At 36.0% G+C, this 21839-nt stretch overlaps 1 protein-coding gene and 1 long non-coding RNA gene across 3 annotated transcripts in view; one reads left to right on the top strand and one right to left on the bottom strand.

Moving 5' to 3' along the window:
- LOC120417019 (uncharacterized) overlaps positions 1–4995 on the top strand; it is a 39599-nt gene extending 34604 nt beyond the window's left edge. The window contains exon 3 of the long non-coding RNA XR_008211726.1: positions 3735–4995. This is a non-coding gene — a long non-coding RNA (uncharacterized LOC120417019). The remainder of the gene's footprint in view (positions 1–3734) is intronic.
- The window catches only part of LOC120417017 (chaoptin), a 171389-nt gene that overhangs the window by 139636 nt on the left and 9914 nt on the right, over positions 1–21839 (bottom strand). The window lies entirely within an intron of this gene.

Below are 21839 nucleotides of genomic sequence, written 5' to 3'. Positions count from 1 at the left end.
ACACACACACACACACATTATCATGTGACCATGATGGCGCGCGGCCATTCGAAGAAAATGGTTATTGGAAATGGTCGCGCGTCAGGGGAAAAATGTTGCTTCCAACGTTCGTTCTGCATTTGTACGAGCTTGATAAATAACAAATCTTGCGGGGGATTGTGAGATTGAACGAAGGGAAACGTTGATTTTTTCTGACGATAACACGGACGATGTAAAAAAAACTTTAAGTAATTTTTTGTTCGCTATTTTTTCAGCAAGAGTCGTAAATTTACGCCGAGTGCTGATATAATCCATTTTTGCAACGAGTTGCTTACACCATTTTTTTCAATTCCAAAAAACGCTTTTTGTATGAAATTTTATATCAAAAATTCTAGTGTTAAATGAATTTACCGTTCAAAACTAAGAATTATTGAAAAATGTTCAATCATATACCGTGAACTGGCGTGACATTGATAGGATTTCAATTTATTTTTGGAATATTTTCCAACTGGTAAGGTTTTTCTCAAGATTATTATTTTTAAAACAAAACATGTGGGGTAGGCCACACAAGGTCCATGCACTATTTTTTTTTCAGTGGTGTTTAAAAAAAAATAATTACGTTAAAAATTCTTCAATTGAATTCCGGGGTGACTTTGATAGATTTAGTTTTTCTTGTAAAAATCAGATTTATGTTGTTTCAACTTTATGTTTACGTCAAATGTATCATCACTAAGGTTGCTGATATAGTTTTTAACAAAAAAAAAAACAATGTTTATATTTAGTTAACTAAGTTTAAAAGATTTTTAATAAAATACATATAAATTTTAAGTATAATTGCTAAAAAGTTAAAATTTTGCCTGAAATTTGTTAAAACTAATTTTGTGTAAGGAATTATCGATGTATATTGCATTTTAAACTCTATTCGAAGCACGGATCAAAAGTTTCACATTTGTTTTCACACATGATATTTGTTGAACTGAAAATCTCTATAAGTGGAGATTTTTTTAAATTATGTTTCAAAAACACAATGTATTTATTTTTACAAACTTTTTTTATTTTCTCGTAGCGTAAAATTTACCAAAGAATCCGAAAATGCATTCCGTTTTCCGATGCAAAATCATCTTTGTTGAAAAAATCATGAAACTTTGAGAAGATTCAAATAATGCTACTTATCAAAATTTCTTAATTATAGTTAACCTACTTTTTACACTTTTGAAATTTTATGAAAAGTTCTTCTTGAGGTACTTTGAACACTTTTCTATCACGGTCAGTATAATTTCATACCATTCCGTAAGTATTAAATTTGTACTCTTCATTTTGCGGAAAAATCTCAAGCCTATCAAAGTCACCCCGGCTATCCAAGTCACCCCGTTTTACAGTACTAGTGCTGAAAAGTTCAACTTTTCAAAACCCAATTCAGTGCTGAAAAGTAGAATTTTTCAGCACTGATATTAAAAGGTATTAATTTTCCATTCGGTTATGTTTGGTACAGAAAAGCATGCCGTTTCGTCGCTCGAGAATGACAGGAAAAATAAGTAGTTTCACGACGGAATTGCAAAAAAATATGGAACAGATGTAAATTTTGAAAAAGCCATTGCAAATTTTATTTTGAGTTTATGTCAGGGGTAAAAAAAATTGCTGTAAATTTAAATTGTCATTTAAAAGCTAGTACAATTGATGGTAACGACGGTACAAATATTTTTAAAAGTTTTTGCACCCAATTCCCCTTCCTTCAAAATCGGCTCGAAAAATCCTGGGTGAAAAAACGTAATAAATACTAAATCTATCTTCAAATCTATTTAAAATGCATTTCCCTGCGTTTAGAATTATTTTTTGCATGTTTAGGCTTATTCAAAAAACTTTTAAACTTTTGAAAATTTTCGGTGTACAGTACCGCAAAAAGTTTTTTTTTTCCATAAAATTCTAGTTTTCGTAAAATTTTGTTTGTTTGAAAGCTAATGATTGCAAAACGACTGAACTTGTGTAAAATACATTTTCAAACACTTTTTTCATTCAAATATTAGGACATTGGCTTGTTAATTAATTTTTTTATATTTTTTATTCTTTTGCTCCAAAAACTTTGAGCTACCATGAATTAGAGCATTTCTTTATTGCCCCTAAGGCTCTGGAAGGCATCATTCCAGATCGGCCATTTAGCGGCCATGTTTGTTTTAAAAAAACATTCAAATCTTGATTCAGAATGTTTCAATCCAAAAATGGTTTTCTTTGTATTGTTAGTAGTTAGTAGCAATTTACTATTTCTGTATCCTGTATTCAGAACCATCATTGACAGTAATTGTTCCAAAAGTGAAGGACACCTTCTATGCCCTTAAGGTCTTAACTGATGTCACTCTTGGGGAAATGACTGTCAATGATGATTCTGAAATCATCGTCCAGAAATCCCTATATGTAAAATGCTTCTACAAACAACACAAAGAAAACTATTTTTTGATTTATGCTTTCTGAATCAAGATTTGAATGTTTTTTCCAAAACAAACATGACCGCTAAATGGCCGACCGGGAATGATACATTCAGAGCTTTCAACTTTAGAAGCATTTCATGATTTGATGCTTAAAATTTTAGGGGAAAAATTACGTGATGTTCTGGGTTATAATGTTCCGGAGAAATTGGACGCATTACACGGAGAAAAAAGAGTTTCCAAAATCGTGAACAAGCGTTCATGAAAATGGGAACCACGAACAAAGTGTTCAAATTTCATGGTACGTTTTTCAAAATCGTACCATGGGATTTGAACACTTTGATCGAGGTTCCCATTTTCATGAACGCTTGTTCACGATTTTGGGAACTCTTTTTTTCTTTTTTTTTAAACAAAATAAAATTCTCAGCTTAACTAAAGAAAAAACCAGTCTACAATAAGAAGAGTTTCGTTTCTATCTCCAATTATCACGCCACTTTGACCGGACACTCCTCGGCTCATATTATATCACCTCAAACACAAACACACTGTCACGCAAACACACATACGAAGCTTGTCTCGTGTGTCTTAGTAGATGTGTGTCATAACATCCCCACCATATGACGTTACCACCGCCGTGTTACTTATACAGTTGGGTATATCCTTTCGCTGGTACACTACTCTCTACAGTCTTTCTCGATGACACAACCATGAGAAAGTGTGGCTCAGGCCAACACTTTATTTTCTTATTTGATGCAGTGTACTCTATTGAGCTAAATTATTATTTGAAAATGTTCAAAAGTTAAAAAAATGTTTTTCTTTGTATAATTATTATTTTTAAGGAGTGACTTTAGTATTTTTCAGCCTTTTCCAAAGATTAGTCCAGATTTATACGATCCCCCAGCTTGGAGTGAGGGCCACTCTTCTTGGTCATTCTTTTCGCCATTACCCTGTCGTGTGACGACTATCCGAGAAGGACTCTTCCCTCCAACGGAGGATCTCCGGAGCCAGAGGCCATAAATAGACGCTGGGAGGGGGAGGAGGCAGACAAGACGACGATATACTTGTTGTGGCTTCCCCCCTCGCTTGGAAAAACCCCCTTGCAAAAGATACGGTCAAGTCTGCAATTTTATGTACGTGAACTCTTCAATTATGTGAAATGTGTAGGAAATGTTGTAGGTTAAGTGCAATTTTGAATTTATTTCTTTTATTTTTTTCCCGTCTCCTCCACAAATTAAATTTCAGCTGACACGACCCCCCTTGAAAATGGCCGCTTGACAAAGTGCCCTTTGGCTGCCAAACTCGAGTGACTTTTCCTTCCCAATCTTTTCATTTCAGATTGTTGATCAACGACACAAACACACACACACGCGCGCACTCGGACAGCTTCACACAATTCACAATAACGATGGCGGCGACGTCACAATCATATAGAATTATTTCCGCAGTTTCAACATTTGTTTTTCTCGTTTTCTCACACTCCAATCATTTTCCGTCCCTTTTGGCCCCCGCCCGCGAATAACGCCGACCGGAGGGCACCACTGACACAGTGAAAATAAAAATCTTGAGTTGCTGCGGTGGGATTCGAACCAAGGCGTTCTTATACGCTAGGAGTGTGCGCGCGAGCAGGATAGCCTGTGAGCGTGCTAAAATTTGATTTCGATTTTTGCTTGGTTTTTGCCAAAATGAGGTTAATTTAAACTGCAAAAAATACCACCAACTTTTTCACAGTGATGCCCACACAATGCGATGTCGAATGATGATGATAATCTGGAAAACAAATAGTCGTTCGGTTTTATTGTTCTCAAATCGGGCTTGAGTCTTCTTCTTTTGCTTCTTCTTCCGAGGCGTGGAATATTTGCTGTTCTTTGTCCTCCCCGGTGAAATACTGCTGCTGGATGGTAATGTTCTTCGTTTTTCCAAGCTAAATGTTGTTGCTCTCTCTCCGTGGTAGAGCAAATATGTGCCCCATACTAGAGCTGCGACGATTCGTCGTCGAGAGGCATAAATTACATTTAGTTACTGAGCGACTGAGGTAAATGGAGTCCCCCCCTAATCGAACAGGCGCAACAGGTAAGCAGTTTACACGGGGAGCTGGAGCATTTTCCCACGGATTTCCAGGAGGTGATAATTTTGCTCAATTGCTAAATTTATTGCTCTATTTGGGCGGAGGGGAATTTATCGACGGCAAAGATTGCCCCGATTATTGTTATGTTTATGTTTATTTTTCGTGTTTTGGATAAAGCTTTACCCTAGTTAACCCCAATTTGGAATCAAAAAAAGTATTGAATTGATCTTGAATACTGTTTGTAAAATTTTGTTTCAATTTAATAAGTAGATAACGCAGAGAGTGAAAAAAAAACTTGATCTCCTGTGGGATTCAAACCGCGGCACTATAATGTACGAGGATGCGCGCGAGCATGATAAGCTGAGGGCGTGCTTAAACTCAATTTCACGTTTTTTGCTTGTTTTTTGCCAAAATAAAAATAAGAAAATACCATGAAAATTCCAACCAATTTTTCACAGTGATTGCCAAACTATGCGATGTCGATGATGATGGTTGATGTTGATAAAAAAATATATTTTAGTCGCAATCGAAAAAAAAAACAAATGTTTCAACCCAAATTTTACAATTTGCAATCGAAAATGACTCTACAACTTTTTTGATAATATGCACCGTTTTCAAGTTATATGCAATTTCAGGAGAATTCTGTCGAAACATGATAAAAAAAATCAATTCTAAAAGATTTTTTTTAAGAATGAAAACCCCTATCAAAAATAAAGTTTAAATTTTGTGGTGGGTAATTCTCTACCAACTCACACGAAATCGGGAAAAGTTGCCCCGACCCCTCTTCGATTTGCGTGAAACTTTGTCCTAAGGGGTAACTTTTGTCCCTGATCACGAATCCGAGGTCCGTTTTTTGATATCTCGTGACGGAGGGGCGGTACGACCCCTTCCATTTTTGAACATGCGAAAAAAGAGGTGTTTTTCAATAATTTGCAGCCTGAAACGGTGATGAGATAGAAATTTGGCATCAAAGGGACTTTTATGTAAAATTAGACGCCCGATTTGATGACGTACTCAGAATTCCGAAAAAACGTATTTTTCATCGAAAAAAACAATAAAAAAGTTTTCAAAATTCTCCCATTTTCCGTTACTCGACTGTAAAAAATTTTGGAACATGTCATTTTATGGGAAATTTAATGTACTTTTCGAATCTACATTGTCCCAGAAGGGTCATTTTTTCATTTAGAACAAAATTTTTCATTTTAAAATTTCGTGTTTTTTCTAACTTTGCAGGGTTATTTTTTAGAGTGTGACAATGTTCTAAAAAGTTGTAGAGCAGACAATTACAAAAATTTTGATATATAGACATTAGGGGTTTGCTTATAAACATCACAAGTTATCGCGATTTTACGAAAAAAAGTTTTGAAAAAGTTACTTTTTGCGTTTCTCTTTGTTTCGTCGTCCGTGTCTGTCGCGGGTGACCATGAACGGCCATGATCGATGACGACCAACTTTTTTAAAACTTTTTTTCGTAAAATCGTGATAACTTGTGATTTTTATAAGCAAACCCCTTATGTATATATATCAAAATTTTTGTAATTGTCTGCTCTACAACTTTGTAGAACATTGTTACACTCTAAAAAATAACCCTGCAAAGTTAGAAAAAACACGAAATTTTAAAATGAAAAATTTTGTTCTAAATGAAAAAATGACCCTTCTGGGACAATGTAGATTCGAAAAGTACATAAAATTTCCCATAAAATGACATGTTCCAAAATTTTTTACAGTCGAGTAACGGAAAATGGGAGAATTTTTAAAACTTTTTTAGTGTTTTTTTCGATGAAAAATACGTTTTTTTCGGAATTCTGATTACGCCATCAAATCGGGCGTCTAATTTTACATAAAAGTCCCTTTGACACCAAATTTCTATCTCATCACCGTTTCAGGCTGCAAATTATTGAAAAACACCTCTTTTTTCGCATGTGCAAAAATGGAAGGGGTCGTACCGCCCCTCCGTCACGAGATATCTAAAAACGGACCTCGGATTCGTGATCAGGGACAAAAGTTACCCCTTAGGACAAAGTTTCACGCAAATCGAAGAGGGGTCGGGGCAACTGCTGTGTGAGTTGGCGGAGAATTACCCTGGTAAAATTACTAATTTTAAGTGTCGGGATATTTTCGAAACTATTGGTACGATTTACTATTAAAATTTTGTAAATTTAGCTGCGCTTTAATTTTTTTTAAATCGTAAAGATTTTAACCTTACATGACAACCAGAAACCAATCAAGAAAAATGTTGAATTTTGTCACATCAGTTCAAAATATTTTACTGTGGGAATGGGAATGCATTTCTGTTTTCAAATATTTTTAAATTAAAATAAATGCATGGACACAGTGCCGTACCAGGGTCCACGGCGCCCTAGGCGAAACTAAAATTTGGCTCTAATTTTAGAGTTTTGATTTAATAATTGCAATACAGGACATAAATTTGTCAGAAACGCAGTTTTCAAATAAATATGATATTTAATAGAAACTATTAATCGGAAAATATTTTTTAACAAATTGAATCATATTTAATTTCGCTTTTATGACAAAATGGTTTTAAAAATTCGTAATATTTCAATTAGATAGATAGATCTCTAAAGAATTTCATAAACAGACAGGTTGAATAAAAAATTTACTGTAGAAATAAAGTAGACTGAATGTTCGAATGTTTTGTAAGATTGCATAAAATCGGTAATAACATCAGGATTTTACTTCTTGTATTTTTTTTTATTGTTTCAGCTTATGACAGATAAAGAAATTCTAAATAATAAACTTTGTTGCTTAAACTTGTCAACAAATTTGATACTTTCTAATCCTGCAGAATTAATTTGAATTTAATTTCGATTTGATTGTATTGGCAAAAAACTTTCCTAAATTCTCAAAATATTAAGCTGATTTGGCAATGGATTCAATTTCAGTAAAGTTAGAGATCAGGGAAAAAATATGTTCTTCAAAAAATAAACAAAATATTAATACAGATGCAGAGTAAAAAGTAACATTTTCAGCATGCAGCGGCAGCAGCAAATTTTGTAGAATTTAACTAAAAATAGATTTTAAATACATCTAAGTTTCAAAATCTAGAACTTTTTTAATGTGACGAAAATTTATTTTTATGTTATTAACAGGAGCATCATAATCGGATAAAATATGAAGAAAATTTAAATAAATTTTGATTGATTTTTCAATGAATTGTATGATTTTTTTCAATTTATTTTTAAATTTTACTGAAAATCGACATTTACTTGAATTACTTACTTGTTTTTTTTTTCGTTTTATTGATTTTACTTTCTTATTTTAATATTTAATAAATAATTCAAAGTTTATTTTTACAATGCCTAAAATTATGAATTATGGATATTTTAAAACTTTAGTACAAATATATTTATTTGTTTAAAACTATAACAAAATATAAAAAGACATTATCCTCTTCTAACCAAAGCTTTAAAATCGTTTAAAAAAAGTTAATTTGTATATTTTGCTGAAAGAACGCTTAAAAAGCCCGAAATATTAAGGGGTTACATACATGTAAATCGGCAAATATGTCAAGGGTTGGTTTCAGCACACACTAAAACTATGTTTTAAATTTGTTTTCAGAGCATTAAAATATACATTTTCAACTATTACCAACATAATTTTCAAGACATTTGGTTGCATCATTACCGAGATAAAGCTATTTGAAGTTAGCAGTTTCAGAAAACGGGTGCCACGATATCACAACACTGCGTTGACCAAATAGACTCAAAAATTTGGTGAAGACTTATTAAATCGGTCCCGTGGGCATGACAAAGGCCGATTTTCAAAAAGTTTATTTTAAAGAAAAAGATAAAAATATTTTTCTGTTTTTCATATAAAAAATCACCAGTATCTGATTTTTAAAATTTTTGAAAAATTGAAATTTCAGAATCGAGCTCCGTCATGCACACGAGATATGTCTTTAAAGTTTTCACTTCAAATTTCAGCCAATTTGGTCCATCCAATCTCGAGATATCGTGGCACCCGTAAATCAACTCGATGTTTCGAGAAAAACGCTCACAAAGTTTGACAGTTCGCTTTAGGAAATATGAAATTTTGAGATTTTCTACATGTATGTAACCACTTAAATCCGATCGGTCTTATGGTTAAAAGTCATAGCCATTTTAATGTTATAACAATAAAATTTCCAAACTCAAGTATGTCCAATTTCATATCATAAATTTGCATATGAAATGGCTATTCGAGTATTTCATAGAAACTCAAAATATGACCATTAGTTCACTTGGGCTCCCCTTTTTTTTAGAAAACGAAATAAATGTAGTATTTCATGTAACTTCTAAAGCATTGCGATAAACATATTAAAATTATGCAACTAGGCCCATAATAAAAAAAAACAGGAGTTTATTTTTAACGAACATCTCCTGTATTTCCAAGTAACAATAATGTATGCAGTTATTTTTGTGACATCCCATATTATAAAAAGTTTCGATAATATTATTTTCTATAATTCTGAACTTTGATTTTTCAGGCAGATTTACAAAGGGGACAACATAAATTTTGCAAAATATTTGCAACGGCCTAAAAAATCAAACACTGAAACTTGACTGAAACCTCTCATTCCACCCGGCTTTTCATTCTCCGAAACCCACAACATAATATCACCTCCAACCACAATCAACAGGTCGGTATTCCACGTGACCATTCCGGTCGCGGAGCGTGCTCCGTCCACGGAATGCCACTGCCGACTCCATTCACCGCCTGTATACAGTTTCCACCTGGCAACCGCACACCACACTGAGCGAAAACCACACCTGGATTTGCCGACAGACGACGACCCGCTCAGAATCTGTGTCGCTGCGTTTGTTCTTTTTTTTTTTTCATCACAATTCCACCTGCATTATACCACCTTGTGCCCCCTTTCGTCTCCTACTTTGCCACGAGTCGATACCATTAAATTGTATGTTAATGTGTGTGTGTGTAATGTACAATATCGGCCTCCATTCGGACGAGGAGACAATCGTAATTACGATTCTATTTGTTATTGTCGTCTGTACACCGGAAGTGGTACTTATGTAATACAACCTCATTGTGTTTGGGGCATTCTATTTTAAGTTTTTTTTTCGTGAGCCATTTACGAGCTATTATCAAGTTTGAACGTTATAATCGTGCAGGTATTTTTATTTTTCACTATGTTTCTATTAGCAATTGCATGAATCAAGAAATTAAATATTTACCATCCCCACCTGCTGCTGCTGACAGTACACCATATTCTTGATTTACACAACGAAATGGGGGTGTTTAATTCGAGAATCGTTTAAAAAAAGAATGTCCATGACTTAAATTGAGAATATGACTTAAATTAAGAATCTTTGGGATTTCGTAATTTGTCGGAGAATTTTCATCATGTATCAATTGTATTTGGTTTAGTTATGTTATTAAAACATTTAAGCATGGTTTTGGAACACCTGGGATGTTCTAGTCCATCCGAAACTTCCGGAAATTTTGTGCAGCAGGCTAACCGAAGAAACAAGTTGAAACTTCAAAATTTTGACAACGGATCCTACCCAGACTGCTTCAGTGAGTGCGGTTGGCTACAGTGCATTAACAACTTATTGGGATGATCTGGGACATCCAAGGACTCCCTGGAGTTAAGATCTGTGGGTCTACCGCCGTAACAAGCAGGAGGTTGACGGATTTTGACCCCGGAATATACCCGCATAGCTTCAGTGAGTATGGTAGACTACTTTGCTGATGTGTTGGGATGTCCTGGGTCATCCAAGGACTCCCTGGAGTTAAGATCTGTGGGTCTACCACCGTAACAAGCAGGAGGTTGACGGATTTTGACCCCGGAATATACCCGCATAGCTTCAGTGAGCATTGTAGACTACTTTGCTGATCTGCTGGGCTATCTTGAGTTATCCAAGGACTCCCTGGAGTTAAGATCTGTGGGTCTACCGCCGTAACAAGCAAGAGGTCGACAGATTTTGACCTCGGAACATATCCGCATAGCTTCAGTGAGTATGGTAGACTACTTTGCTGATGTGTTGGGATGTCCTGGGTCATCCAAGGAGTCCCTGGAGTTAAGATCTGTGGGTCTACCACCGTAACAAGCCAGAGGTCGACGGAGTTTGACCCCGGAATATACCCGCATAGCTTCAGTGAGTATGGTAGACTACTTTACTGATTTTCTAGGATGTTCTAGGTCGTCCAAGGACTCCCTGGAGTTAAGATCTGAGGGTCTACCACCGTAACAAGCAAGAGGTTGACGGTTTTTGACCTCGGGACATATCCGCATGGCTTCAGTGAGTATGGTAGACTACTTTGCTGATGTGTTGGGATGTCCTGGGTCATCCAAGGACTCCCTGGAGTTAAGATCTGTGGGTCTACCACCGTAACAAGCCAGAGGTCGACGGAGTTTGACCCCGGAATATACCCGCATAGCTTCAGTGAGTATGGTAGACTACTTTACTGATGTTCTAGGATGTTCTAGGTCGTCCAAGGACTCCCTGGTGTTAAGATCTGTGGGACTACCGCCGTAACAAGCAAGAGGTCGACGGATTTTGACCTCGGGACATACCCGCATAGCTTCAGAGAGTATGGCAGACTACTTTGTTGATGTGTTAGGCTGACTTGGGTCAGCCAAGGACTCCCTGGAGTTAAGATCTGGTTGTCTATCATAAATCCAGGGAGTCCTTGGATGACCCAGAACATCTCAACACATCAGCAAATTAGTCTATCATAATCACTGAAGCTATGCGAGTGAGTCCCGGGGTCAAAACCCATCGACCTCTGTCTCATTACGGCGGTAGACCCTCAGATCTTAACTCCAGGGAGTCCTTGGATGACTCAAGTCAGCCCGACACATCAGCAAAGTAGTCTACCATACTCACTGAAGCTATACGTGTATATTCCGGGGTCAAATCCGTCGACCTCTTGCTAGTTACGGTGGTAGACCCACAGATCTTAACTCCAGGGAGTCCTTGGATGACCCAGGACATCCCAACACATCAGCAAAGTAGTCTACCGTACTCACTGAAGCCATGCGGATATGTTCCGAGGTCAAAAACCGTCAACCTCTTGCTTGTTACGGCGGTAGACCCTCAGATCTTAACATCAGGGAGTCCTTGGATGACCTAGAACATCCTAGAACATCAGTAAAGTAGTATATAATGCTCACTAAAGCTATTCGGGTATATTTCGGGGTCAAACTCCGTCGACCTCTTGCTTGTTACGGCGGTAGACCCTCAGATCTTAACATCAGGGAGTCCTTGGATGACCTAGAACATCCTAGAACATCAGTAAAGTAGTATATAATGCTCACTGAAGCTATGCGGGTATATTCCGGGGTCAAAATCCGTCGACCTCTTGCTAGTTACGGTGGTAGACCCACAGATCTTAACTCCAGGGAGTCCTTGGATGACCCAGGACATCCCAACACATCAGCAAAGTAGTCTATCGTACTCACTGAAGCCATGCGGATATGTTCCGAGGTCAAAAACCGTCAACCTCTTGCTTGTTACGGCGGTAGACCCTCAGATCTTAACATCAGGGAGTCCTTGGATGACCTAGAACATCCTAGAACATCAGTAAAGTAGTATATAATGCTCACTAAAGCTATTCGGGTATATTTCGGGGTCAAACTCCGTCGACCTCTTGCTTGTTACGGCGGTAGACCCTCAGATCTTAACATCAGGGAGTCCTTGGATGACCTAGAACATCCTAGAACATCAGTAAAGTAGTATATAATGCTCACTGAAGCTATGCGGGTATATTCCGGGGTCAAAATCCGTCGACCTCTTGCTAGTTACGGTGGTAGACCCACAGATCTTAACTCCAGGGAGTCCTTGGATGACCCAGGACATCCCAACACATCAGCAAAGTAGTCTATCGTACTCACTGAAGCCATGCGGATATGTCCCGAGGTCAAAAACCGTCAACCTCTTGCTTGTTACGGCGGTAGACCCTCAGATCTTAACTCCAGGGAGTCCTTGGATGTCCCAGATCATCCCAATAAGTCGTTACAACAATGCACTGTAGCCTACCGCACTCACTGAAGCAGTCTGGGTAGGATCCGTTGTCAAAATTTTGAAGTTTCAACTTGTTTCTTCGGTTAGCCTGCTGCACAAAATTTCCGGAAGTTTCGGATGGACTAGAACATCCCAGGTGTTCCAAAACCATGCTAAAATGTTTTAATAACATAACTAAACCAAATACAATTGATACATGATGAAAATTCTCCGACAAATTACGAAATCCCAAAGATTCTTAATTTAAGTCATATTCTCAATTTAAGTCATGGACATTCTCATTTTAAGCCATGACTTAAAAAAAGTTGCGTAAATCGAGAATCGTTTAAAAAAAGGTGACTTAAAAAAAGAATATGGTGTACTGCCTCTAATTGGGTCAAATTGAAGTTTGTTGAAAAGGTCACCTGGTACAACTAACGAGCCATTGTATTTGGCCCGGTTACTGGTTGGAGTCAAATCACAAATCGCCAATCAATCAATCTTCGTGATTTTGTACCGATACATTTTTCACTGTACAGTTATTTAATTTTTAATGTTTATGAGCGTCAAAATAATTTCAAAAAAATGCTGGAACGACAAATTAATGACAAATAAACATGAAGTAGAATTGTGAACTGCTTTTGAAGGCAGTTCAATTAGATCAAGCTGTTATTAAATTGTTAACATTTAGACGCGTGCTTCTACAAACGTCAAAAGGCGACATGCGACAAGATATCACGATCAAGTCAAATTGACGTTACTCATTTTTGACAACATTTTCTTCTCGATTTCGGCAAATCATGTTTTTTTTTTTTAATATGTTCAGTCCCCTGAAGCTGGATGCGAGAGAATTAATTTTTAGTCTTACTCAAATCAAAATGGATTACATCTAGTTAAAAAAAACTTGGAACCATTGAACAATCATGTAATGCCTTAAAAAAAATATTATCGAATTCTAGGAATACACACTAATCACGCGAATAAATCATGAATCATAAATTAAAAAGTTAACTTGAGTTATTTGAGCAAACACGATGTATTTAATTTAGTTATGCTTCTGAATTTCGTCATTTTCATTCATAACGTGATTAAGGGATGGTTCCAGAAGTGTTAGGGTAGTTTATGACCAGAGGGCTTTATGACCAGAGGGCGAATATTTTGAAGCCCAATTTTGAAACGTCCCAAAAAACGCGAACTCAATAAAAAAAATTTGATAAGTTTTTGTGTCAGGAACAATGTTTAAAAATTTGACAAAAATTTTGTTCTAAAATCTTACAAAATATGTTTAAATCACTCCGTATTTCATACAAAATCCTATCTAAATTTCTCACAAATAATGTTCTGTATTTATATTGATTCATATTCCTAAACACTGATTGTTTACTTCAAAACTAAAATCTGTATTTTTTTGGAGGAATCTTCTAATCGATTTGGTGTCTTCGGCAATGTTTTAAGTGTTGATGAGGACTGTTTTAAGCAGAGTCTCGGCCCAAAACTTCAAAAAAGAACAAAAGCAGATAACCGAAGATTGGCAATGACGTATTGGAATTTTGACAGTCTGGAACGCATGAATTACACACCAAACTCTCATTACTGAATTCAGTTAAATTAACTGAAATCTGCACTACTTAAATTTTCAGTAAATGAAAACTTGCAGAAATTTCAGCAAACTTTGACAGCTCCATACAAATTTTAACTGAAATTCAGCGGAAAACTAACTGAAAACTTCAGCAGTGCAGTTTTCAGTAAATTTTAACTGAAAACGAACATTAGAATTTGCTGTGTACACCATTATCGGTTTGCCGCACGGGTGAAGTGGAAATTGTTGCACTTGGCTGAAGTTGGGAATTTGCAACTTATCTAAATTTCAAAATTTTAACACAAATCTACAGCAAACCGTATTGGAAACTAAAAATAAACGATGATTTGACGCATAATCTTGCTCAAAATCGCGATAAAAGCGGTTCAAAATGTTTTTTTTTTTATATTTATTTCTGTTCTAAAATTTAGAAAAAGAAGCAATAATTTCGTCTATTTTACAAGAATTTAAAATCATCATTTTTTTACAAAAAAGTATTATATTTGCAACAGCCTAAAAACAATGAAGATTTCTCGATTAAATTTTCAAAAGGCCCTATCTGCATAGGAAACCCATGAGGGATAGGTTGTTTTGAAAATTTAATCTAGATTTGACCTCTGGTTGTTGATTTACAGCTGATAAAAGATAATGGAACATTACAAATTAAGTTTTCTAGGTCTCAATAGCTCAAGAAGCTAATAGTCTATTTTCTTTGTAAAAAAATGAAACATTTGTGAAATTATCTTCTTTTTCCGTAAATCTCAAATTCAAGACTAACAATTCATAAAGCCCAGAATTTTATTGAGATTTCCATTTTCAAAAAACACAGTCAGTTTTTTGGGACTGGGCCATTCGGCAGAAAATTATTCGGCAGAATGACATTCGGCGGAAAGCCGAACGGCAGAAAAACAATCGGCGGAATGGGTCATTCGGCAGAAAAGGTCATTCGGCAGAAAATACGTTTGTTCGGCAGAAAATCAATTGGCAGAATGTCATTAGGCGGAATGGTACAAATGGCAGAATAACTCGTTAGGCCGAATGAGTCGTTTGGCAGAATGTCGTTGAGCGGAATAGTACAAATGGCAGAATAACTCATTGGGCCGAATAAGTCGTTCAGCAGAAAACCATTCGGCAGAAAGCTTTGTTTGGCAGGATCTCTTCTTAGTTGGAAACGTTGGAAAACAATACACAAAACAATAATGAATTAAAAAATCAATTTGTTTACACTCAAAATGAAAGTACAAAAAGATCACATTTTCGCAGTACTTTTGTACACCTTGCTGAGTCCATCCATCGTTTGTCGTCCGTGCAACCGTACGACGTCAATATTCAAAGTATCAATATTTTTCGACATTGTTAAGCGGTTTTCTAGCGACGACGCACGGTTTTGTTATTCAGGACCATTGTGGTGTGCTGTAATTTCGGTTTTCAGGTCAATTATACAAAAAAAAACAACTTGTTCGAGCTTCAGCATTGTCTTGGCGTTTCTCTATTGCGTGATTTCTACTCGAAACTAGGTGTCCACAGGTTTGAAACGGTAAAGGTGAGAACAAGATTATTCGTTTGAAGCAGTGGTGGACGCAGCACTTTGCGCCAGTTCGATTTTTCTGTGATCTGTCAGTTGAACAATCTACAGAGCATACTATGTTCAATGGTCGATGAGAGGCAGGCTATGATGACAGCCGCAAAGTTCTGCGCCCATCACTGCGTCGAACGGATCATCTGGTTCTTAGCTTGAGGTGAAGCCGTTGATCATTTTCGAAGAAAATTGATCATCACTATAAAATATTCTGTATTAAATTCAATTTAACGAATTTCAGCACCAAAAGGAATCAGCATGTGCTGGTTGTTACCTTCTTGAAGCCACTGAAAGAATTTTTGATCTAAATCAAATGTGCTTCAAAATTTATAAAATTTTGTGGCACAGTCATTGACGTCCTACTTGGCAGTCATTGATTAATGACGATTTCCATAACATTACAAGGAATGGGATAATCGTTACCAAAAGGAATCAGCATGTGTAGGCAGCCGTCCCCTAACATGACAGTTTTCGTGAGTTGCGCGTATCCACCGACAGATGGCGAGTGGGCCTCGTCGGAGTCCGCCCAATAAATACGCAACTCAGAATTTGCATGGGAAACTTTTTTTTCGTAACGGCTTTCGCGGCCCGCTCACTTCAACTGTTCTATTTGAACGTGGCGTATCTCTAAACAAGTTTTTTAAGAAAATGATTCTAGACTGCATATTTTGTCGTTTTAAACTGAAACAAGGCAAACATTTTATTTATTTAAACTATTCGCCATTTTCAAAAGCTTGGCTAGATAATATCGAAGGCCGCCATCTTAGGCCCACTGGGCCCACAAAAAGGGGTACGCTCAGTTTGTATGGGAGCTGTCAACATGCTCCCGGGCTGTGTGTAGGGCACTATTCTAAACAACTTGTTGAAGGAATTTTGTCAAAATATTGAAAGCGACGCAAAATTTATATCTTTGAACGAAAAATCATGACAATGATGGAAGTCTTCACGTTAAGACAATCCAAATCTCTCTTTACAATTATTTACCGCTGTCATGCTGTCTTGTCGTACGTCGTATTTGACGTTCCGAGAAAAACGTGTTTTAAAGTCTGATCTTGAATAAACAAAAACGAGAGCACGCAATGTAAACAATAACAATTACGTTTTGTTTGGTTGACCATTCTGTGCATTGCCCCGAAGTTTGGCTGAATTTGGTTGCCGGAGTCCCGAAATATAATTGAAAAGGTTTACGTAGTCGAGCTCGTATCTGTGCCAAACGCTTTCTAACCTGAAATCCCTTTGGCCAATTGGGTCCTAAAATGAAGTTTAAATTTGTGATATTATTGGTCATAACGATAAAGCTTATTTTTCTGAGTACAATGACCCTTTGAACGACCGCAAAGGATTTAAAATGGATTTTTAATTCAATTTTTAAAAAAACCCTTGAAAATGATATTATGTATATCGAAAGGTAAAACAAAATTTTCGTTTTACTTGCTACTGGGACTGATAAGCCGAGAACTAAATTTGAGAATTGATCCACCAGTTAAAAATTAACTTCACGGTCCTTCTTGACAGGAAAGGTCCTACTTGACAGCCCGTTCCAAGGGGACCATAGTTGATCCATCGAAAAAATGTTGTCTTGTTAATATTTTTTTTTGCATTAAAATGAAAAAAAAGTGATCACAAATGGTTTTTTTATCGTGTTTTTACAGTTGTTCATAAAAATTTACATAGGGCTTTACTGCCCCTGATCGCATAAATGTCCCATATGCATTTTCATCGATTTCGAGTTATTGATGCAGTTTGGTTCAAAATTGTAGGCCCTTTCAAAAGAGCCTATAACATCCAGTACTTTGTTCAAGAAGTCAGGAGGAAATCCATTTGTTCGCGAAAACTTAACACGTGCCTTATGTGTGGGACAAACTTCAAAAGCGTTTATCTCAGCTTACTGTTTTTGCATATGGGACATTTATGCGAACATGGGCAGTTTAGTACCCAATTGTCGCACTTACATCAAATTTCAGGCTGTGTCAAGATAGCACGACAAGTTTGAAACTTCTTTCATATGGAAAGTGACAAAAATGCACGAAGTTTTTTTTTGGTTTTTATGGAATATCTTAGTATTGAAAACTAATTTTGGGGGTCTGTTTCTATAATGGTACGTTCGTTTGAGGGCTAGTTTCGCACTGAGTGCCGCACTCAGAGCTGTCAAAGTGTTTGTTTGAAGAAACTCGCGCTAGTTCCGCACGAGTTTCACCGCCATCTTGGAACTGAAACTCTAGTGCTTTTCGATATATTTTTCAGTTTGATGCGAGTTCCACGCACACTGACAAATGACGTTCGATTGAACCAAAACTGGCACCGACGAGTGCGTCACTCAGTGCCGCACCGGCTCTTTAAACGAACGTACCATAAGTTTACAATAAACTAGCGCTCCTTTTCCGTGTACGTATCGGTTGTTGCGTTTGACACGGAATACGTAATCGATTCGAATTGAATTCCGTTTCAGAATTCCGATTGATTGACTGGGAATAATTTTCACTTGTACTGCACAAAATTTCACAATTGGGTTTTAAAATCAAGCTTAAATTTGTGATATTATTGCTCACAACGATAAAGCTTATTTTTCTGAGTAAAATCACCCTTTGAACAACCGCGAAGGATTTAAAATGGATTTTTAATTCATAGCTCGTTCCAAGGGGACCATAGTTAATCCATCGAAAAAATGTTGTCTTGTCAATTTTTTTGGCACTTAAATGAATAAAAGTGATCCGAAATGGTTTTTAATCGTATTTTTAACCGTTGTACATATAAATTGACATAAGGCTTTAGTACCCAATTCTAATGATAATTGCAAACACGACAATGTAGGTTAGGGTAGAGTAGTCGTCAATTAGACACGGGGAAGAATGATAAAATGGCTCTCATAGTAGTTTCAACCAAACAAGCTCATATTTTGGGGAAAGGTGTGTCTACACGATACACGTCTGCCATAATAGTGGCTTTGGTTATGGAAGCTCTCTTGAAAAGTTATTCATTAATGTTTGATTCTGAGGTGTAAAAGTAAATTATGGACAAATATTAGTTTTTCGCTCATAGGCTGCCATAAACACCAAAAACTAACATTTCTCCAGATTTTTTTCGACGTTTCATAGGGAATGAGTTGGGCTACAATGTCCTTTCATTTGGTTTGACCAAAATTAAGAATATACCCAGAATCCAGGGCTGCCTCATTGTTCCCCACTCCTTTCAGCCCATGGGTAACAATGAGAGACTTTGATTTTTCTTCTTTTAAAATCTATGTAACTAGGGCGTCCAATTTTCCCGGGTTTTGAATTTCCCGGGAAACGGGAAAAACATTTTTGAAATCCCGGGAATTCCCGGGATTCCGGGAATTTTGAAAACATTAATAAAATCTATGTTTTCAAGCTAAAAATCATGGATTTAGCTCAATACTGTTTATTGGTGAAAATCTACTCTTCAATCTGAACAAGAATAGCCGTTTTTAGATAGCTTGAAAGATTAGTTTTTGCTCTTTGTTGTGCTTTGGTTTTTAACTGTATCAAAATTTTTAATCCAGTGTGATTCAAATTAAATAAGTCTCTTATAAATACATATTTTTAATTTTTTATATGACATGACCAGAAAAGCTTCAACAATTTTTTAAAATGTCTAAAACAACAAATAAAAAAACAGCAAATAAAATCATACCAACAAATTTAAAATTTAATATAAGTTTAGACATTCATGTTCTATATAGAAAATATTTATTGATTAATATAAAACAAATAAATAACAAAAAATATTTTACAAATTATCTTAATGTCCCTACCGCCAACTGGAGAAAATCTGGAGTACAAACTGAATAAGTACACGAGATTTCAGAGCAATTAATTTGGAGATCGGTGTACTAATTGTTTTGTTCTGTTTCTGTTTTAACCGAAATCAATCAGAAAAATCAAAACATTATGCAAAAAAATAAACTAAAACAGCTGTTCTGATTCGATACATTCATCTTCGTTGCCAAAGATGTTTCATAAAAAAATATTTAAAATTACTTTTTTTCAATTTAAATTCATGAATATAAAAGTGAAGAGAAAATATTTCAAGCGCTAGGCAATTTACGGCAATTTACGGCAATTTACGGATCTAACAATTATTCTCTATAAGTAAAATTAATGCTGATATATGCTTAATATTTTATTTTTATTTTTTAATCGTTGTTCATCTATATCCACAACAAAATCTGAATTTTCAGACAAAAATTTGATATTTTTACCGATTTCGGGGATTCCAGGGATAAAATATAAAAATCCCGGGATTCAGGAATTCCCAGTTTTGGAAAAATCCCGGGAATTTTGTCTCGGGAATTCCCGGGATGGACGCACTATATGTAACTCTTTATATAAATATAAATATAAAGTTTTTTGGTATAAATATATGGATTTTACAAAATTCTAATACTTTTTGGTATGACTTTTGTTAATTAAAGTTTCAAGTTGGTAAAATTGCTTTAAAGTAATTAAGGCAAGTAACCTGCAACGGAACAATACAAAAACATGACATTTTATTAGAAAATAATTGATTTTCGTAGAGTGTCTCATTGTTCCTGCCAAGTGCGTCTATAATGAGACAGTTGAATAACTCGGGCTGTAGACGTAATACCGATGTCATATTTTGGTCAATGTTGGTACACATTAAAAGAAAGAACTGTATGTAAAAAAAATATTTACACCCCTTGGGCACTATGCACATTTTGTGTTGAAACATATAAACAATTCAAAATTTGACAAAAACCTAGTACTACGTTTTATTCAGAAACTCATGCCGAACATTTTGCTATAAAAAGCTCATGAAAAGATGATTTCCATAAAAAGTTATATAACAAATACTATTACAGAAATAAAAAAATAATTCCAGTCTCCCAACTCCAAATAGGCATCCTTGACTGATTAAAAAAATAATTCGGATTGAATATCAAGTTTACTACTTACTTAGTATGAAAGTTTATATAACTCTGGAAATTCTATATAAAACTTATCTAAACTTAGTTTTGCAAACTTTTAATTTAACTGAACGTCAATATATTACCATAGAATTGCTAAATAAACATTCTGGAGTGGGTATAACACCATTTTGGGGGTCTTTGTATCGATAGAATAGATTTTTCGTTGGAATTTCGTTTAAACCCGAAATTTCGTCGTCGGAAAATCCGCCGGCATCCGAACCGGTCCACGATTCACAAGTCAATCTCTGTGGCATTAGAAAGGGCATACAATTTCCGATCTTTTGATACCCATACATCTAGGTTTTCTATAAAACCCACCCCCTTTGTCTGCCAAATAATATTCTGCCTTATGATATATTCTGCTTAATGATCTTTTCTGCCATTTGTTTGTCTGCCTTCTGTACTTTTCTGCCATATGAACCTTTCTGCCTAATGTGCTTTTCTGCCAATCGACGTTCCGCCAAATGACCCTTTCTGCCATTTGACCTTTTCTGCCGAACATTTTTCTGCCATTCGTACTTTTCCGCCGAATGTACTTTCTGCCGAATGTTTGTCTGCCGAATGACCTTTTCTGCCTTTTGGTTGTCTGCCGAACGTCATTCCGCCGACCGTCATTCTGCCGAATGGCCCAGTCCCCAGTTTTTTTACTATGGCTCAAAAACCAATGAGTTTTGTCCCTTATAAGCAGCGATGGAATAATCATCATCAAAAGAAAATCGTTGGACGTTCATCAAGAGAAAAAATCAAAAGGGAACTTGGCTCTCCTCTCTCGCGCACGAAAGATCGGTAAAAGGAACCTAAAAATATCATCATCTTGATTATTCGGCGGAACATCTTATTCACTACTACACTTGCAAGTGTAACATCACACGTCAAAAAACGACCTGTCACATTTTGTTGATGAACAATGTGTGTAAACAAAGTGAAATAAATACTTTTAAGTGGTGCTGACAAGGAAATTCACAAAAAATCATCAGCAGATTGATTTTCTTGGAGAAGTTCGGGAACGATTTTCGTTTGCGTGATTTGCCTCCTCTCTCTTTCGTGGGTGAAGAAAGTTCGCAAGCGAAATTGATTTTTTTGCGATTATTCCATCCCTGCTTATAAGCCTTATGAATATATTAAAAAATGAAAATAGATTTCTATGAAAAAAGTTTATTAAAAAAACAGCATTTTCCCAAAAATAGTCCACATAAATTCCTACACCATTGCTGAAGACACAACAACACAAGATTTTCGAATATTTATATCAGCCAAAGGGGACCATCCATAAACCACGTGGACACTTTAGGGGGGGGTATGACG

Source organism: Culex pipiens, chromosome 1, assembly GCF_016801865.2.
Source record: "Culex pipiens pallens isolate TS chromosome 1, TS_CPP_V2, whole genome shotgun sequence".
NCBI classification, from domain to species: Eukaryota; Metazoa; Arthropoda; class Insecta; order Diptera; family Culicidae; genus Culex; species Culex pipiens.
This window is presented reverse-complemented; position numbering and strand designations above follow the sequence as displayed.